At 46.8% G+C, this 12,906-nt stretch overlaps 1 long non-coding RNA gene across 1 annotated transcript in view; it reads right to left on the bottom strand.

Annotated features, from left to right (window-relative positions):
* LOC109381448 (uncharacterized) overlaps positions 1 to 12,070 on the bottom strand; it is a 64,506-nt gene extending 52,436 nt beyond the window's left edge. The window contains exons 1-2 of the long non-coding RNA XR_002123749.1: positions 11,964 to 12,070; positions 5,583 to 5,660 (exon numbers count right to left, since the gene is read on the bottom strand). This is a non-coding gene — a long non-coding RNA (uncharacterized LOC109381448). The remainder of the gene's footprint in view (positions 1 to 5,582; positions 5,661 to 11,963) is intronic.
* Positions 12,071 to 12,906: the final 836 nt, after the last annotated feature.

Genomic DNA, 12,906 nt, shown 5'->3' with positions numbered 1-12,906 from the left:
TCTGTTTTGGTATGAAATACGTTTACTAGAAGCAAACACACGAACATAAGCCTCATTCATAACATTTTCATACGATCCCCAAACCATTTTCCAAAGGACGCTGAGATGTTCTGGGGGACTTGAAGAAGGGTTTACATGTGGGGAACTGTGATGTTTGGAAGGGCACCCAGTAAAATGGGAAAGGAATTCTGGTGGGTGAGGGGAGTGGGGGTCCCAATTTTAGTGACGCGAAGGACTGCGGTGTCACCTAGGGCAAGCGCTCTCATATCGCTGAGCCTGTCTCCTCGCCTATCAAATGGGGGTGGAGGTGGGAACAACTGCTCCATGCCTTTGTATCTTTAGCTTTGATGCCAGCATTCTAATGCTGCTGTGACAATGACACCCCTGGGGCCCATCTGTAGAGAAGCATGTCTAACTGTCAGCTCAGAAGGCACGTCAGCCTCTGCCTTTCTCTCACAGTGAGGTGGGGTCACCGGGCCAGGGGAACAGTCCTCTCTCCAGTGACCAGCCTGCTGCACAGCCAGCCCCGGGCACAGTGCTGAGTCTTGTCACCCTTGGCTGCCCTGGAGGAAACGAAGCTCCGCCTGGAGTCTCTGCAGGTTTCCTACCTATGCGGCTAGCGGATCCTTTAATTACACCCTGTCGCAGACACTGACCCAGTTGGAGAGGAGCAGTGCCACCGGGCTGCTGGGCCCTCGTGGTGGCCAAGACGAGATGCCCTCCACCTTAACCCTTGCCTGTGAGGTGCCCCCTTAGTGCCCACCATGGCGAGTTCAGGGGCCTTCGCCTCGGAAGGACACATGCCCAGGAAGCAGTGTGGGTGGCGTGACGACACACGCAGAGGACAAGGGAGCCGGGCCTCTGAACTTTGACCTGTGGCAGGCAGAGTCCGAGAAGCTGCCTGCCTGCCTGAGTTTCTTGATTCCCTTGGTAAGTGTCACAAAACCGACTGTGGCCTCAGCTCAGGACTGTGAGTCTCAGGTATGGCTCTGCCTCCAAGTAGCACCAAGTCCTCTCATGAGAGCCAGGTCATGGAAGGGCGGAATCTAAATTTAAATCCAAAATGAAAGCCGTCTTTCGGCCCACAGAACCTGGACAGTCAGGAACCACCTTTCAGAAATGGCCATTCCCTGGGAAACTATCCCATCTTAGCGAAGAAGGGTCTGGAGATCACCGAGTCCAAACCCTGCCCTTGGCACCCCTTCTCTGTCAGCTCCGTCACTATAACAACTGCTTTTACTGAGAACTAACGACTTACATACGAAATGCTCCGCTAAATGCCTGGCATGTATTACAGCCTTTAGTCTTCATGACAATTCTATGATGTGGGGCCTCTAATTATCTCCATTTCATAGGCGAAGAGACTGAGGTTGAGAGAGTCTAAACAATTTGCTTCTGGTACCACAGCTAGGAAGCGGTGCAACTAGTAAGTGATAAAGCCTGATCTGCAATTAGACCCCAAAGAGAAGAGATGACCTGCAGATAGTAACACAAAAGTGCGACACAGCCAAGATCTCCTGGTCACTATGGCCCCTCTGGGCGAGGCCGGCAAGCTGGGCTTTAGGGGGATGGAGGATAGAAGCTCTAGAGTCAGACCAGATCAAGATATGTAATTCTACTAACTGTGACCCAGCATCAATCAGCTCCCTCCCGCCTCTGGGTCCTAGGCGTCCCTTCTATACAATGGACGTGATGGCACCAGCCCACAGGGTCCATAGGAGTGCAAAGCGAGGTTACGAGGAGCGACTGGCCAAGTTGAGAAGGACCAGCCAGGACGGACAGCGGCACCAGGAGAGCCTGCGGCTCAGGAGCCTGGGGGGTGGGCGTTTCAAGAGGGAGGAAATGGCTAAGCCAAGCGCTGGTGCCACGTGTGCTAAGAGGAAGATCAAAAAATTACAGACCAGATAATAAAATAGAGGGGAACAGTGATCTCTACAGGAACAAGTTCCCACTCTCCCTTCATCCCCAGGGTACAGAGGAAGACAAATGCCTCTGAGTGGACGGAGGAGTGACTGGGAGATAAGGCGGTGGACAATTTGTCTGTGAAAGGACAAAGGTAGTAAGGACAGTGATGGCAGAAGGAAGTGTGACCTGGGGTAGGCGTAGCTTGTTTTTTTTTTTTTTTTTTTTTAAAGAGGGGAGAAACTCCATTTCCATTGTGTTTGGATGTGGATGGGGAAAGATAAGAGCTTCCTGGGAAGGTGGGGCAAGGACGTCAATCAGAGCCCAGGTGGAGGGGTGCTTTCACACCTGGTATGGGTTAAAGACCCACATACTGGGTAGTATGTGTATTTGCAAAACACAAGCCTGATAACACATGCTGGTGACACTGACTCGGCACTCTGATACACAGAAGTGGCTGGTGCCACCATCCACTGGAATTTTAGAGATCGGTATAGAAATACATAGCAAAACAGAAAAGTAGCCCTAATTTTTGATTCTGTAATATCACTCCTGTTCGGTATCAAGAGAAATAGTTCAAATAAATGAAGATTTGATATCTGTGAACAGATTCTCGGTTGCATTACTTATTACACAGAAACGCTGGCAAGGGCCTAAGAGGTCAACAGTAAGGAAATAGGTAATTTTGGGAAATGATCTAAATGGATTAAGATTTACTCATTAAAACAATAATGATAAATACTATGTGGCCTCCCAGAAAATATATCATGGGTGTAATTAATCTTAAAAAGCAAAATAAAACACTCTAACACCATGCAGAGGGTGCCAAAACAATGTATACACATTTTAAGAAAGGCAAAAACTATTCAAATTATGCTGATGGGAACCGCTTTGAGCACATCTTGTAATTGCAGAAGTCGAACGTGACTTGTATTCATCTTTTGTTATTGGCATATATTGAGTATTGCAATTTTAATACAGTTTTTTCCTTTCTTAAAATGCATATACATTTTTTTTGGCACCCTCTGTACGTGTAGAAAGCATATACACATATAGGTAGTTAGCAATGATTAATTTTTGTTCCTTTTTAAGAGATTGCTTTAATAAGAGAATTTTCAAAGTTTTAAACTGTGTATATAAAATATTTTCATGATCCTAAGTGCTTTTTATTTGTATTTTCTCTAAGAGTTATTATTTTATTTGGGAGTCTTCTACAGGTTATTATTTTCTAAGGGTTATTATCACATATTTACCCATTATCTTTTACTGTGTTATTATTCTTGCGGTATCAGCCGGTTTAAAACATTTAAAAGGAACACTTTAATAGTGTACCAGTTCTTTTGCTAAGAAAGGTCTAATTCCGATTAGTACAGCAGAGTGGTATTCAAATCCGAGTCATTAAGAGGTTGCCTTTTCAGAGCTGTCTTACGGTGGAGCAGAGCTACCAAAACTGCATCCCTGTTACAGGAAGCGGGGAGGCGAAGGGGAAGACGAGGATTGGAGCCCGCATTGGAGCGCTGGGTTTCAGGGCCTTCTTTTCTCCATACTGGCTGTCAACAATGCCACCTGCCTTCACAGGATCGTTCCAAGACTCAAATGGAAGAAGACGCGCACACGGTGAGACGTTGTAACAGTCCTTATGCACATCACGTCTCTTCCACATGTGCAGGTCCCACCTGCCTGGAGGGAAGTGGCCGGCCCCACGAAGACGCTGAGGTCGCCCACCTTGTGCAGAGACGTGGGCTAAAAAAAAAAATGATGCCTGGCTCCACACCTTGCTGGGCGCTGTCTCTGGTTTTCACCTCTTTGGGGACAGCATCACTTCCCAAAGCTTGACCTCAGTAGAGACTGAGTGAGAGAATGTGAAGGCTGACACTGAACTTTAAACATCCAACAAGACCTAGGGCTGAAAGCATCTATCAATAATGTATCTCAGGTTGTGGGGGAGAACAGGATCCCCACTGGTTTTAAAGCCATTAATTGGTTATTAGGCTCCATAAAGTCACTATGGATGTGAAAAGCATGTCTGAAGTTGAAAAAGACACAGATAGTAAAGGCAGATTTTTTTTTTTTTTTGCACAACTGGTGCGACTTCTTTGCCTGTGGGAGAAAAGCCTCGTACGAAAGGGGCTGAAAAATGATGGCGAGTCTTTCTCACACGGTTGCCCTTTCTCCCAAATGAAACACAATTTTTACCTTAAATGCTAGCTTCCTGATGGCTGCTGCACAATTTTTGTACTGCTTGTATTTTATTAAAAGTATCTATTTTAAGCACAAAAAGGAACTCAAAGGCTCAAAGTCAAATTGCCAAAAATAAACTTGCTAGAAATCACCCGTTCACCAAAGGCTAAGGCCGATTCCTTAAACAAGGTTGTTTAGAAATTTGACACGAAAAGTCAGAGCAATGCAGAAGCTGAGCCCCTACAGCAGCGGTTCTCAACCTGTGGGTCGCGACCCCTTTGGGGGTCGAACGACCCTTTCACAGGGGTCGCCTAAGACCATAGGAAAACAAAAAGATATTTACATTATGATTCATAACAGTAGCAAAATTACAGTTATAGAGTAGCAACGAAAATAATTTTATGGTTGGGGGTCACCACAACATGAGGAACTGTATTAAGGGGTCGCGGCATTAGGAAGGTTGAGAACCGCTGCCCTAGAGGGACAGGGGTCGGGACCAATGCGGGGATGGCAGGGGACAGGGGATGGTTGCAGGGCACTGGGTTTAATAATTTGGCAAAATAATGCTAAGTGATTTTTTGGTGCTTTAGCCTGCGTCCAAGCATTGGCCACCAGCGAGTGGCACCTTCCCTCTGGGCTGCAGTGACTTACGTTACGGTGAAGGAATTTATACGAGCCCTTAAAGGCTTCCCTTGGTTTAAAATGCTTTTATTCCATCGCTTGTCTTACTAAATGGCCACATGTGCACCCAGAAACCCACAGGTTCACACTGACTGTGGAGCAACAGAGGGGTCGTGCTGCTTACCTGTCAAGGGGAGCACCTCCCTGTGCATTTAACATGGACATCTCATTCTGCACACAGAGCCCACTCAGGAGCCTCTCATTCCCGGGAAAACCCACACAGGACGGGGGAACAACAATCTGCCTCTCCGTTTTTCAGATAAGAAAAATCAGACCCTAGGGCCGGCCGAGCGACGCATTGGTTAAGAGTTGGCTTGGGACGCCAGCTCTGAGCAGCAGGGCCCGGTTCGGATCCCACATGAGGGCTAGTAACGCTGTGTCCTCTACAGCTAAGATGGTGAACAACAGCTTGACCTGAACCTGGGCTGCCGTGAGTCGCTGGCAGCGGCGTAGGCTGCAGTGGGCTGCCATGAGCTACAGTGAGCGGCCGGCAGCCAGCGTGAGCTGCTGTGAGCCACCGTGAATGGCCGTCCAGTGGCTGGTGACCGATCTGCCTCGCCCGGGAAGAGCGCAATGATAATACCAACATGGGCCAGTGAAGCGACGTCCTCCACAACTAGACTGAAGAACAAAAGGACAGCAGCTTGTCTGCTCCCCTTCCCCCGATTCCCCAGGGCTGTTAACATCCCCCAATTCCCCAATAAAAACCTTAAAAAAAAATCAAACCCCAAAAGCTGACGTGAGTCGAAAGCTGATAGAGACAGAAACACGCCTACAGTCTGGCAGGATTTTTAGCGTTTCGGTAGCCTTCCACTCACCATTCTGTAGGGTCCTCGTCTCATCCGTGTGACCAGGGAGTGATTAGAAGGTGTCCGCTGAGCCCAGGCCGGGCTTTCCTGGGTCACGACAATAACAACCAAACATCAGGTGATGACCTTCCCTCGGATGGCTCCATTTAGGAGCTCTCCTTTTGTTTTCTTTCCATAAATTCCATGCCCACTGCCCCCCTGGAAGGTATGATGCACAAATAAAAATGGTGGATAGTTCAGGCGGGCAACATGATGCTCTGATTAGGCACACTGTGAGCCGATCCCCACAGTAAGTTCCTTCACGCGCGCATCACCTCACAGGCACCTTCCTCGTGCGAGCGTGGTGAGGACACTTAATATCTACTCGCTTAGCAAACTTCGAGATCACAGTCCAGTGCTGTTCACGACAGTTGCCTTGCTGCTCGGTGGGTCTCCGGAGCTTACTCATCGCATCACTGGAGGTTTGTACCCTTGGACCAACACCTCCCCATCCTCCCAGCCCCAGTAACCACCTTCTGCTTTCTGTTTCTACATATGAGTTTGACTTTTTTAGATGCCACAGGTACGTGAGGTCACGCAGTATTTGTCCTTCTGGGTCTGGCTCATTTCAGTGAGTGTAATGCCCTTCACCTATGTTGTCGTAAATACCAGGAAGTCCTTCTTTTTTAGGGTTGAGCAGTATTCCATCGAATGTAACTGACACATTATCTTTATCGATTCATCTGTTCAGATCTAACATTATCTATGACTTAAACTTTCGTATGAAGACGGCCTGGGAGAGAAGGGTAGGCAGGGCATCGAGACCGGGAGTGTGAAAAGAGGAGAGCACACAGCTCTTATTAGAGAGAGAGTCCCTCGTAAAGAGTCCCAGCGGCCACATTCATCAGACAGAGCTTTCCCGCCCACTGTTCTTCTTCTATTTAAAAATACAACTCTTTACAAAAACAAGGCATACATATTAACGAGGCTTAGCATGATATTATGTTTAAATAGATATTATCCAAATCAAGTAAGGTACAAGGCTATGCACAAACTACCCTTTTATATGAATATTTTTAAAGGGTTTTGGAGGAAACCCACTGGCTCCTCTCAATGTCTGATACACAGGGAGGTTCAGAACCTGCTGGAAACCGACCACGGTTCATTATAATTAGAGCCAAACCTCTGCTAAGGCCCTTGTACACTGGTTCCGTGCTCCAATGTGACAGAGCTGGGCAAAGAGAAACAGGCAAAAATAATTTTTTTGCTTGGAAAAATAATAAGTTTTTTGGTTTCTTTTGCAAAGTCAAGAGATTTTATGCATCCCAGGTGTTTATAATTTTCTTTTCCCAGCTTAGGAAAACTGGGTGGGAGAGGCCTGCCCTGGGGAACAAGAAAGCACTTTTCTCTGTTCCAAATGAACAGAGAGGTTAAGTAACCCAGTGGCCAATTCTGAGTGCGCAGAAGTTGTTCCTGCGTAAACAAGGGGAAAGCAGGAGTAAAAGATGGGACTCGAACTTCCGGTGCATACATTAGAGAGCCTCCCAAAGAATCAATAAAACCCAAAGAAATTTTGCAAAATAACGGCACCCCTCCGTTAATATAACTGGTCGGTTTTTTGTTTCCTGCTGTACTCTTCCCATGGAAAACACACTTTCACATTGCAACCATTCTTAGGGTCAGTATGCGTGTTATCCGGTATCTCTGACATTGTCATATAAACATCTGCCTCTGCCCTACTGGGAATTGTCAAAAATTGCTTTGTTAAGGCTTTGAGGACCAAAGTGATCCAAAGCGCCTGAAGCAGAATAGAGACAAGATGAAGAAAGTGTTGCTATCTGACCTCTGGCTCTGGGTGACGACGTGAATTTTGTTTTCTGCAGAAGGCTGTTCACTGAGTTATTAATTCAAAGTCATATATTTATCAAATTTTATCATTACACGGGCAACAAAGTTTGTTTTAAAAAAATACAGTAAATTAACACAACAAATAGTAAAAGTACTAATTCCATTACTGTGTCTACCACATTACAGAATATCCCCTTTTCCATGGCTCTATGTACATATTATGTGTGTATATTACACACACACACACGTAATCACATACGTTATAAAACTGTTTTGAAGCTGCTTGGGAGGCATTTCCACACTATGTTAACTCTCAATATTTTATAATGTACATTTAGTGGGCTGAATCTGGGTGACACCCAGAAAGGTGTGTCCCTGTCTTAACCTCTGGAACCTGGGGCTACACCTGATCAGTAAAAGATAGTAAATATTACCTTATATGTCAAAAGATGGGATTAAGTTAAGAATGTTGAGTGCAGAAGCTCAGCCTGGATTATCCCAGTGGGTCATAAACACAACGACAAGCGACAAGCGTCCTTACAAGAGGGAGGTGAGGGAGATGGGAGAGCCACACAGAGGGTGGGTGATATGCCCAAGCCCAGAAGACCGAGGCAGCCAGCGGGTGCTGGGAGCGAGCGTTACGGATGGGCTCTGTCCTGCAGCCCCCAGAGGGAGCGGAGCCCTGCCGGACTTCAGACTTCCATCCTCCAGAGCTGAGAGAGAATAAATATCTGTTGTTTCGAGCCTCAGCGATGGTGGTAATTTATTACTGCAGCCCTGAGAAACTAATACAGTGGACTAGTACCTAGACATAAAAGTATCCATTCATTCTTCACTGTTAATACTGTCTCCAATCCAGGTTAATTTTAGAATCGTTCTGTCAAAGTGCAATGAAAAATAAAATCCTACTCTGCTGTTACTGAGAATATACTATGTCAAAGGTATAAAGCACATTGGGGGCAATAGGCCTCATTATGATTTGATCCTTACACCCAAACCATGGTATGGCTCTTGCGTTATTCTTTTATGTCACTTAATAAAGCTTTTCCTTTTTCCTTCATATGGGCTTGATAGTTGGGTTTAAGTTTTTTTTTGTTGTTTTTTTTTTCCTCCCTGGGTTTAAGTTTTTTGGGTAAGTACGTTATATACTGTTGCTAATATAACTGAGGGTGATTTAATTTTTGCTGTTATATATCAAGTAGCACATTCTGTGATGGTGAAAATGACCTATCTATTTCACTGACCAATATGGCTGCCACCAGCCCACGCGGCTACTGAGCACTTGAAACGGAGTGCGTGTCACTGGGGAATGGGATTTTAAATTTTCATTTTAATGAATGTAAATTTGAATACCTACAGCTGGCCAGCGGCTGCAATGCGGGAAAACAGTTTTCGGTGGCTACTGCTGCTCGGTAGGAAGGTGACCTCAGGCAGCACAGTAAACGGGCCGTGGAGTTCGGTGGTCTGAGTTCGCCTCTCAGCTCCCCCATTACTAGCTCAGGGGATGTAATTATGCTGGGAAACTTTAGCTACTGGTCTGGAGCCAGCAGGGGAGGTGGAAAAATCCCAAGGAAGGTAAGCACTGTCTTACAGGGGGCTGCATCAGCTAAGGCGTCATCACAGTCTCCAACCAAGGGATGGGGAGTCGTGAAACACTTTTTCAGAGCCAAAGACTTCCAGGAACCTGGGTTCCAAGGTCCTCATGGACACACATGCCAACAGCCTCATCCCAAACCTCAGGGTCCCACGTCTCCGCTCGGGCCCCTGACTTTGGTGGTGGAGACCTCCCATAACTGACAACAGGGGTCTCGGACGTTTCACTGCTCTTACAATTTTTGGTCATGGTCTTGTTCCTCAGTTTGGTCCCCACCTCCATGCCAGGTACAGAAAAAGAGAGATGGCTTTGAATGCCGCTAAAGAGACCCTGAAGGAAAGAAAGCCCGCACTCTGCTTTGAGTGGGTGGCCGACTGCACCCAGCAGGCCATTTTCTCTTCAAAGTCAAGCAAACATGGAAAACGCCCAGCCCCCTCCCCGCTCTTCCAAGCATCCAACCTCCTACACTTTCCCCGTTTGATGTTCCTCCAGCGCCCTCCAGAAGCTGTTTTTTTTAAAATTTTGTCCCAAGTTTATACTTGTTATCTGCAGGAGGTTCGGTCAACAGAATCCACTCTGCCATGACTGGAAATGGAAACGCTGTTAAGTGTTAAAAATGGTTCACAGAGAAAAATACCCAGAAAAATACCCAGTCCGCAAGCCTGGGCTGGGAGTGTGCGAGTTGGGGAAGGGAAGGGCAACCGTGCAGACAACAGTGTAATTCTTTTCAACCAATGTCTTAGTTTCTCCCTTATTAACGAGTACAGGCATTTCTGTACTTCAATTTTTGATAAGTTTTATGTTTTCAATAGCGGATTTTTTTTTCCTTATCTCGATTCCTCCTGGTAAATGTGTCCTTGGGCAAATATTCTAACATCTCTGGGACCCACCTCCTTCGTCTTTGTAACAGGGTTGATCAGGCACCTGGGAGGGGGCGGCTGAGGTGACAGGTCCCCTATAAATGGCCATTTCTCCATATCGACTCATTATCTCACGACTTCTTCAAGCGTAAGGACTGAACTGATTTGTCTCTGAAGCCAATGATCTAGATGATTTGGGTTGCCACATGTTTGTACAATAAATAGACTTGCCTATGAATGTGGGGAGTATAAAGATAAAATTTATAAATATACTAAGCTGCTGATTCACTATAAGGACATTTTATTATTCTTTCCACAACTTAAATTGACTACGGTGATATCCATGTTAATGGAAACGGAGTAACATCTGCTTAATTTTAACAGTAAGCTGGCTAGACTCTGCACTTCTGTTTTTACCACCTTTGTACACGCTTTATTACCACATAAATGAATAGGCTATTATGCACCCAACTGAAAAATAGTTACATTAAAGTATTCTGCGGAGATACCTTCGTCTAAAATCAGGCTTCTTTGCTAGCTAATAAAAATATTTTCCCTGGAGCCAGTTTTGGGGAAGTATAATAGTCCAGAATCCAACCACTGCATAGTGTAATGACATATGAGTGAAAGATTTTGGAATTGTAGCTTGTTGTGAATTAAGTGGATTGTATTAACTTGTGGAGAATGTTATCTGAGGGTGAATAAGGCTCTGCATGTAACTGAGGTCTCAACCACGAGAAGCGTGTGCACCTCTCAGCTTATACCAGCAGCTGAGGTTCCTAGCTGGGGCAGGCGTGAGTTTGCGCTCAGGTAAAATGTTGTCATTGTTGATCTAAATAATTTAAAGCTGGATTGGAGCCCTCACCAACCTACATGACAGGATGTTTATTGTTAGTCACAAGTGGGGCTCCCTCCCACCTGCATTTCGGTATGAAACTAGTCCAGGCCAGGGTCTGGTCTCACTTGGCAAATCCTATAAATCCACCCATTTTTGCGGCCATCACCTCGGACAACCTGTTCCAGGGAGATGTCCAACAGTGCTGAGACTAAAGCACCTACTATGTGCTGTGCCATGTGCTGACCACTGTGGGAGATTTTGAAAAAAACAACAACAAAAAACAGGGTTTAATCCTTGTCTTCCATACAGTCTCAGGGTAAAAAATGTGCCGTTTCCAGCCTTTTGGACAAAGATGTTACTTATAGGGTAGCTATAACTGGTATAAAAATGGAAAGGCGGCTGTGAAAAGCAGAACCGTGGGACATTAAGAAAAAAGTAATGAAAACGGCAGAAAATTCAGTTTTCAGCAGAATGCTGTCAAAAGGAGAAATGCTACTTGCACGAATTCCTGAGTGGAGGGAGGTGTCAGAGGGTTCCCCGGGCCGTCTACACAACATGAACCCAGGGACAGCGCACATGGAGAAAGGTTTCTATCTCCTTTCTGATCTCGCCTTAACTTGTGGTTCATGTAAAAACAGGCCAAGCTCTTCTCGGGCCATCCCAGGGCTGCGGAGCGCTGTGCCTCGCTAACATTGTTTATTTCTGATCGTTTGTGCCATAATCTTTGGTCATGCCTGTGGAACACATGAGGTCATCTCCTTGGATGTTGATATAACTGAGGAGTAATCGAAACCAACGCACCAGAGATGGATTCGCTTTCCCACATTTTCAAGCACTTTTGCCCTTTTCATGTCACCTCTCGAATTTGCTCAACCCAGCAGCAAAATGATTGCTGAATTAATTAATGAGCATAATGTTTCCAACCTCTGCTAACCTTGCCCCTTCTCTCTCTCTCTCTCTCTCTCTCTCTCTCTCTCACACACACACACACACACACACACACACACCAATATAAAACGATCATGAGCTGAGTTGCTGTCTTGCCTCTGTCGTTAGCCACTTCTGGAACCTCAGGCAGGCCCAGTCCTCCATCTGTCACCACCGTCACCTTCTATTTAAGACCTTTCTCTGACTTCTCATCATGCACAGGGCAAGGTTCACAGGATCCTTCATGTTGTGGCCTCCGCCCACTTTTCCAGAACCATCTTTCACAATCTGTCCCAAAGAGCCCCCCAGTAAGCCCGGCACTCCCCGCAGACCTCCCCGCTTACCTCCAGGCCTGTCTTGTGCGTCCTTTCCCCAGGCTGCAGGGCACCGCCTTGTCTGCTGTCCTCCTCCGTGTGACAGCCGTGGAGCTGCAGCTGCGGGTGACCCAAGGAAGCTCAGGATCTGGGATGAACACAATATTGGAGATTGGTGATTGTGGTTTTCTATAAACAGGGAAAGACGATGCTCTCAGACGGTGGGGTCAGCGCGTACACCTTACAGTAGGAATTCGGTGTTTCTTTTTCACACCTACAACCTCCTGACACCGTCAAGCTCCTCTACTTGAGTTTCTTTCTCCTCCCTCCCTCCCTCCCTCCCTCCCTTCCAGTTTGGTTTCAGTCATGTTTCCAAGGATGGGTACCAGCAGCACATGTCTTGGTGACAGTGACTTGACATGGGGCTGGTGCTGTGCTTTACGTGGATACCCCCGACACTCAAGAGGTCCCACCCTCGTGGCCACCAGACGTCCTCTCCAAAGGGCCAGCCTCTCCCCCGGTCTCTGTGGAAGCTCTTGTCTGAAGGCAAACTATTCTTAAAAGAACCCTCTCTGTACCCATCCCTTTTTCTTCTCCACCCTTCCAGGAAAGGCGCTGATGGGAATTAACACAAGGAAGCTTCAAATGGAGAAAAACCTACGGAGGCACTGCAAACGGGGGAGGGTGCCCACTGGGTGCCCTGAGGACTTGCTGTGTGGGGTGTAGGTGGGACGGCTCTGCAGGAAGCTGTCAAACACTGACTCGGATCTTTTTGTTTCCAGGAAACGAGGCAGAGTAGAGGGACTAGAGGAGTATCTGACCAGCAGCTCAAAACCAGAACGAAGACACACATGTGAGGGTGTTTCTGGGAAAAGGCGGGGAGCAGCCCCATGACCAGTGTCATTGCTGGCCCCTGCAAGGGGAAGCCTGTCAGGGGCAGGGCTTGCGAGCCGGCTCCGCTTCTCAAAAATGG

The sequence above is a fragment of the Hipposideros armiger genome, unplaced genomic scaffold (assembly GCF_001890085.2).
Source record: "Hipposideros armiger isolate ML-2016 unplaced genomic scaffold, ASM189008v1 scaffold_48, whole genome shotgun sequence".
In the NCBI taxonomy this organism is placed as follows: domain Eukaryota; kingdom Metazoa; phylum Chordata; class Mammalia; order Chiroptera; family Hipposideridae; genus Hipposideros; species Hipposideros armiger.
This window is presented reverse-complemented; position numbering and strand designations above follow the sequence as displayed.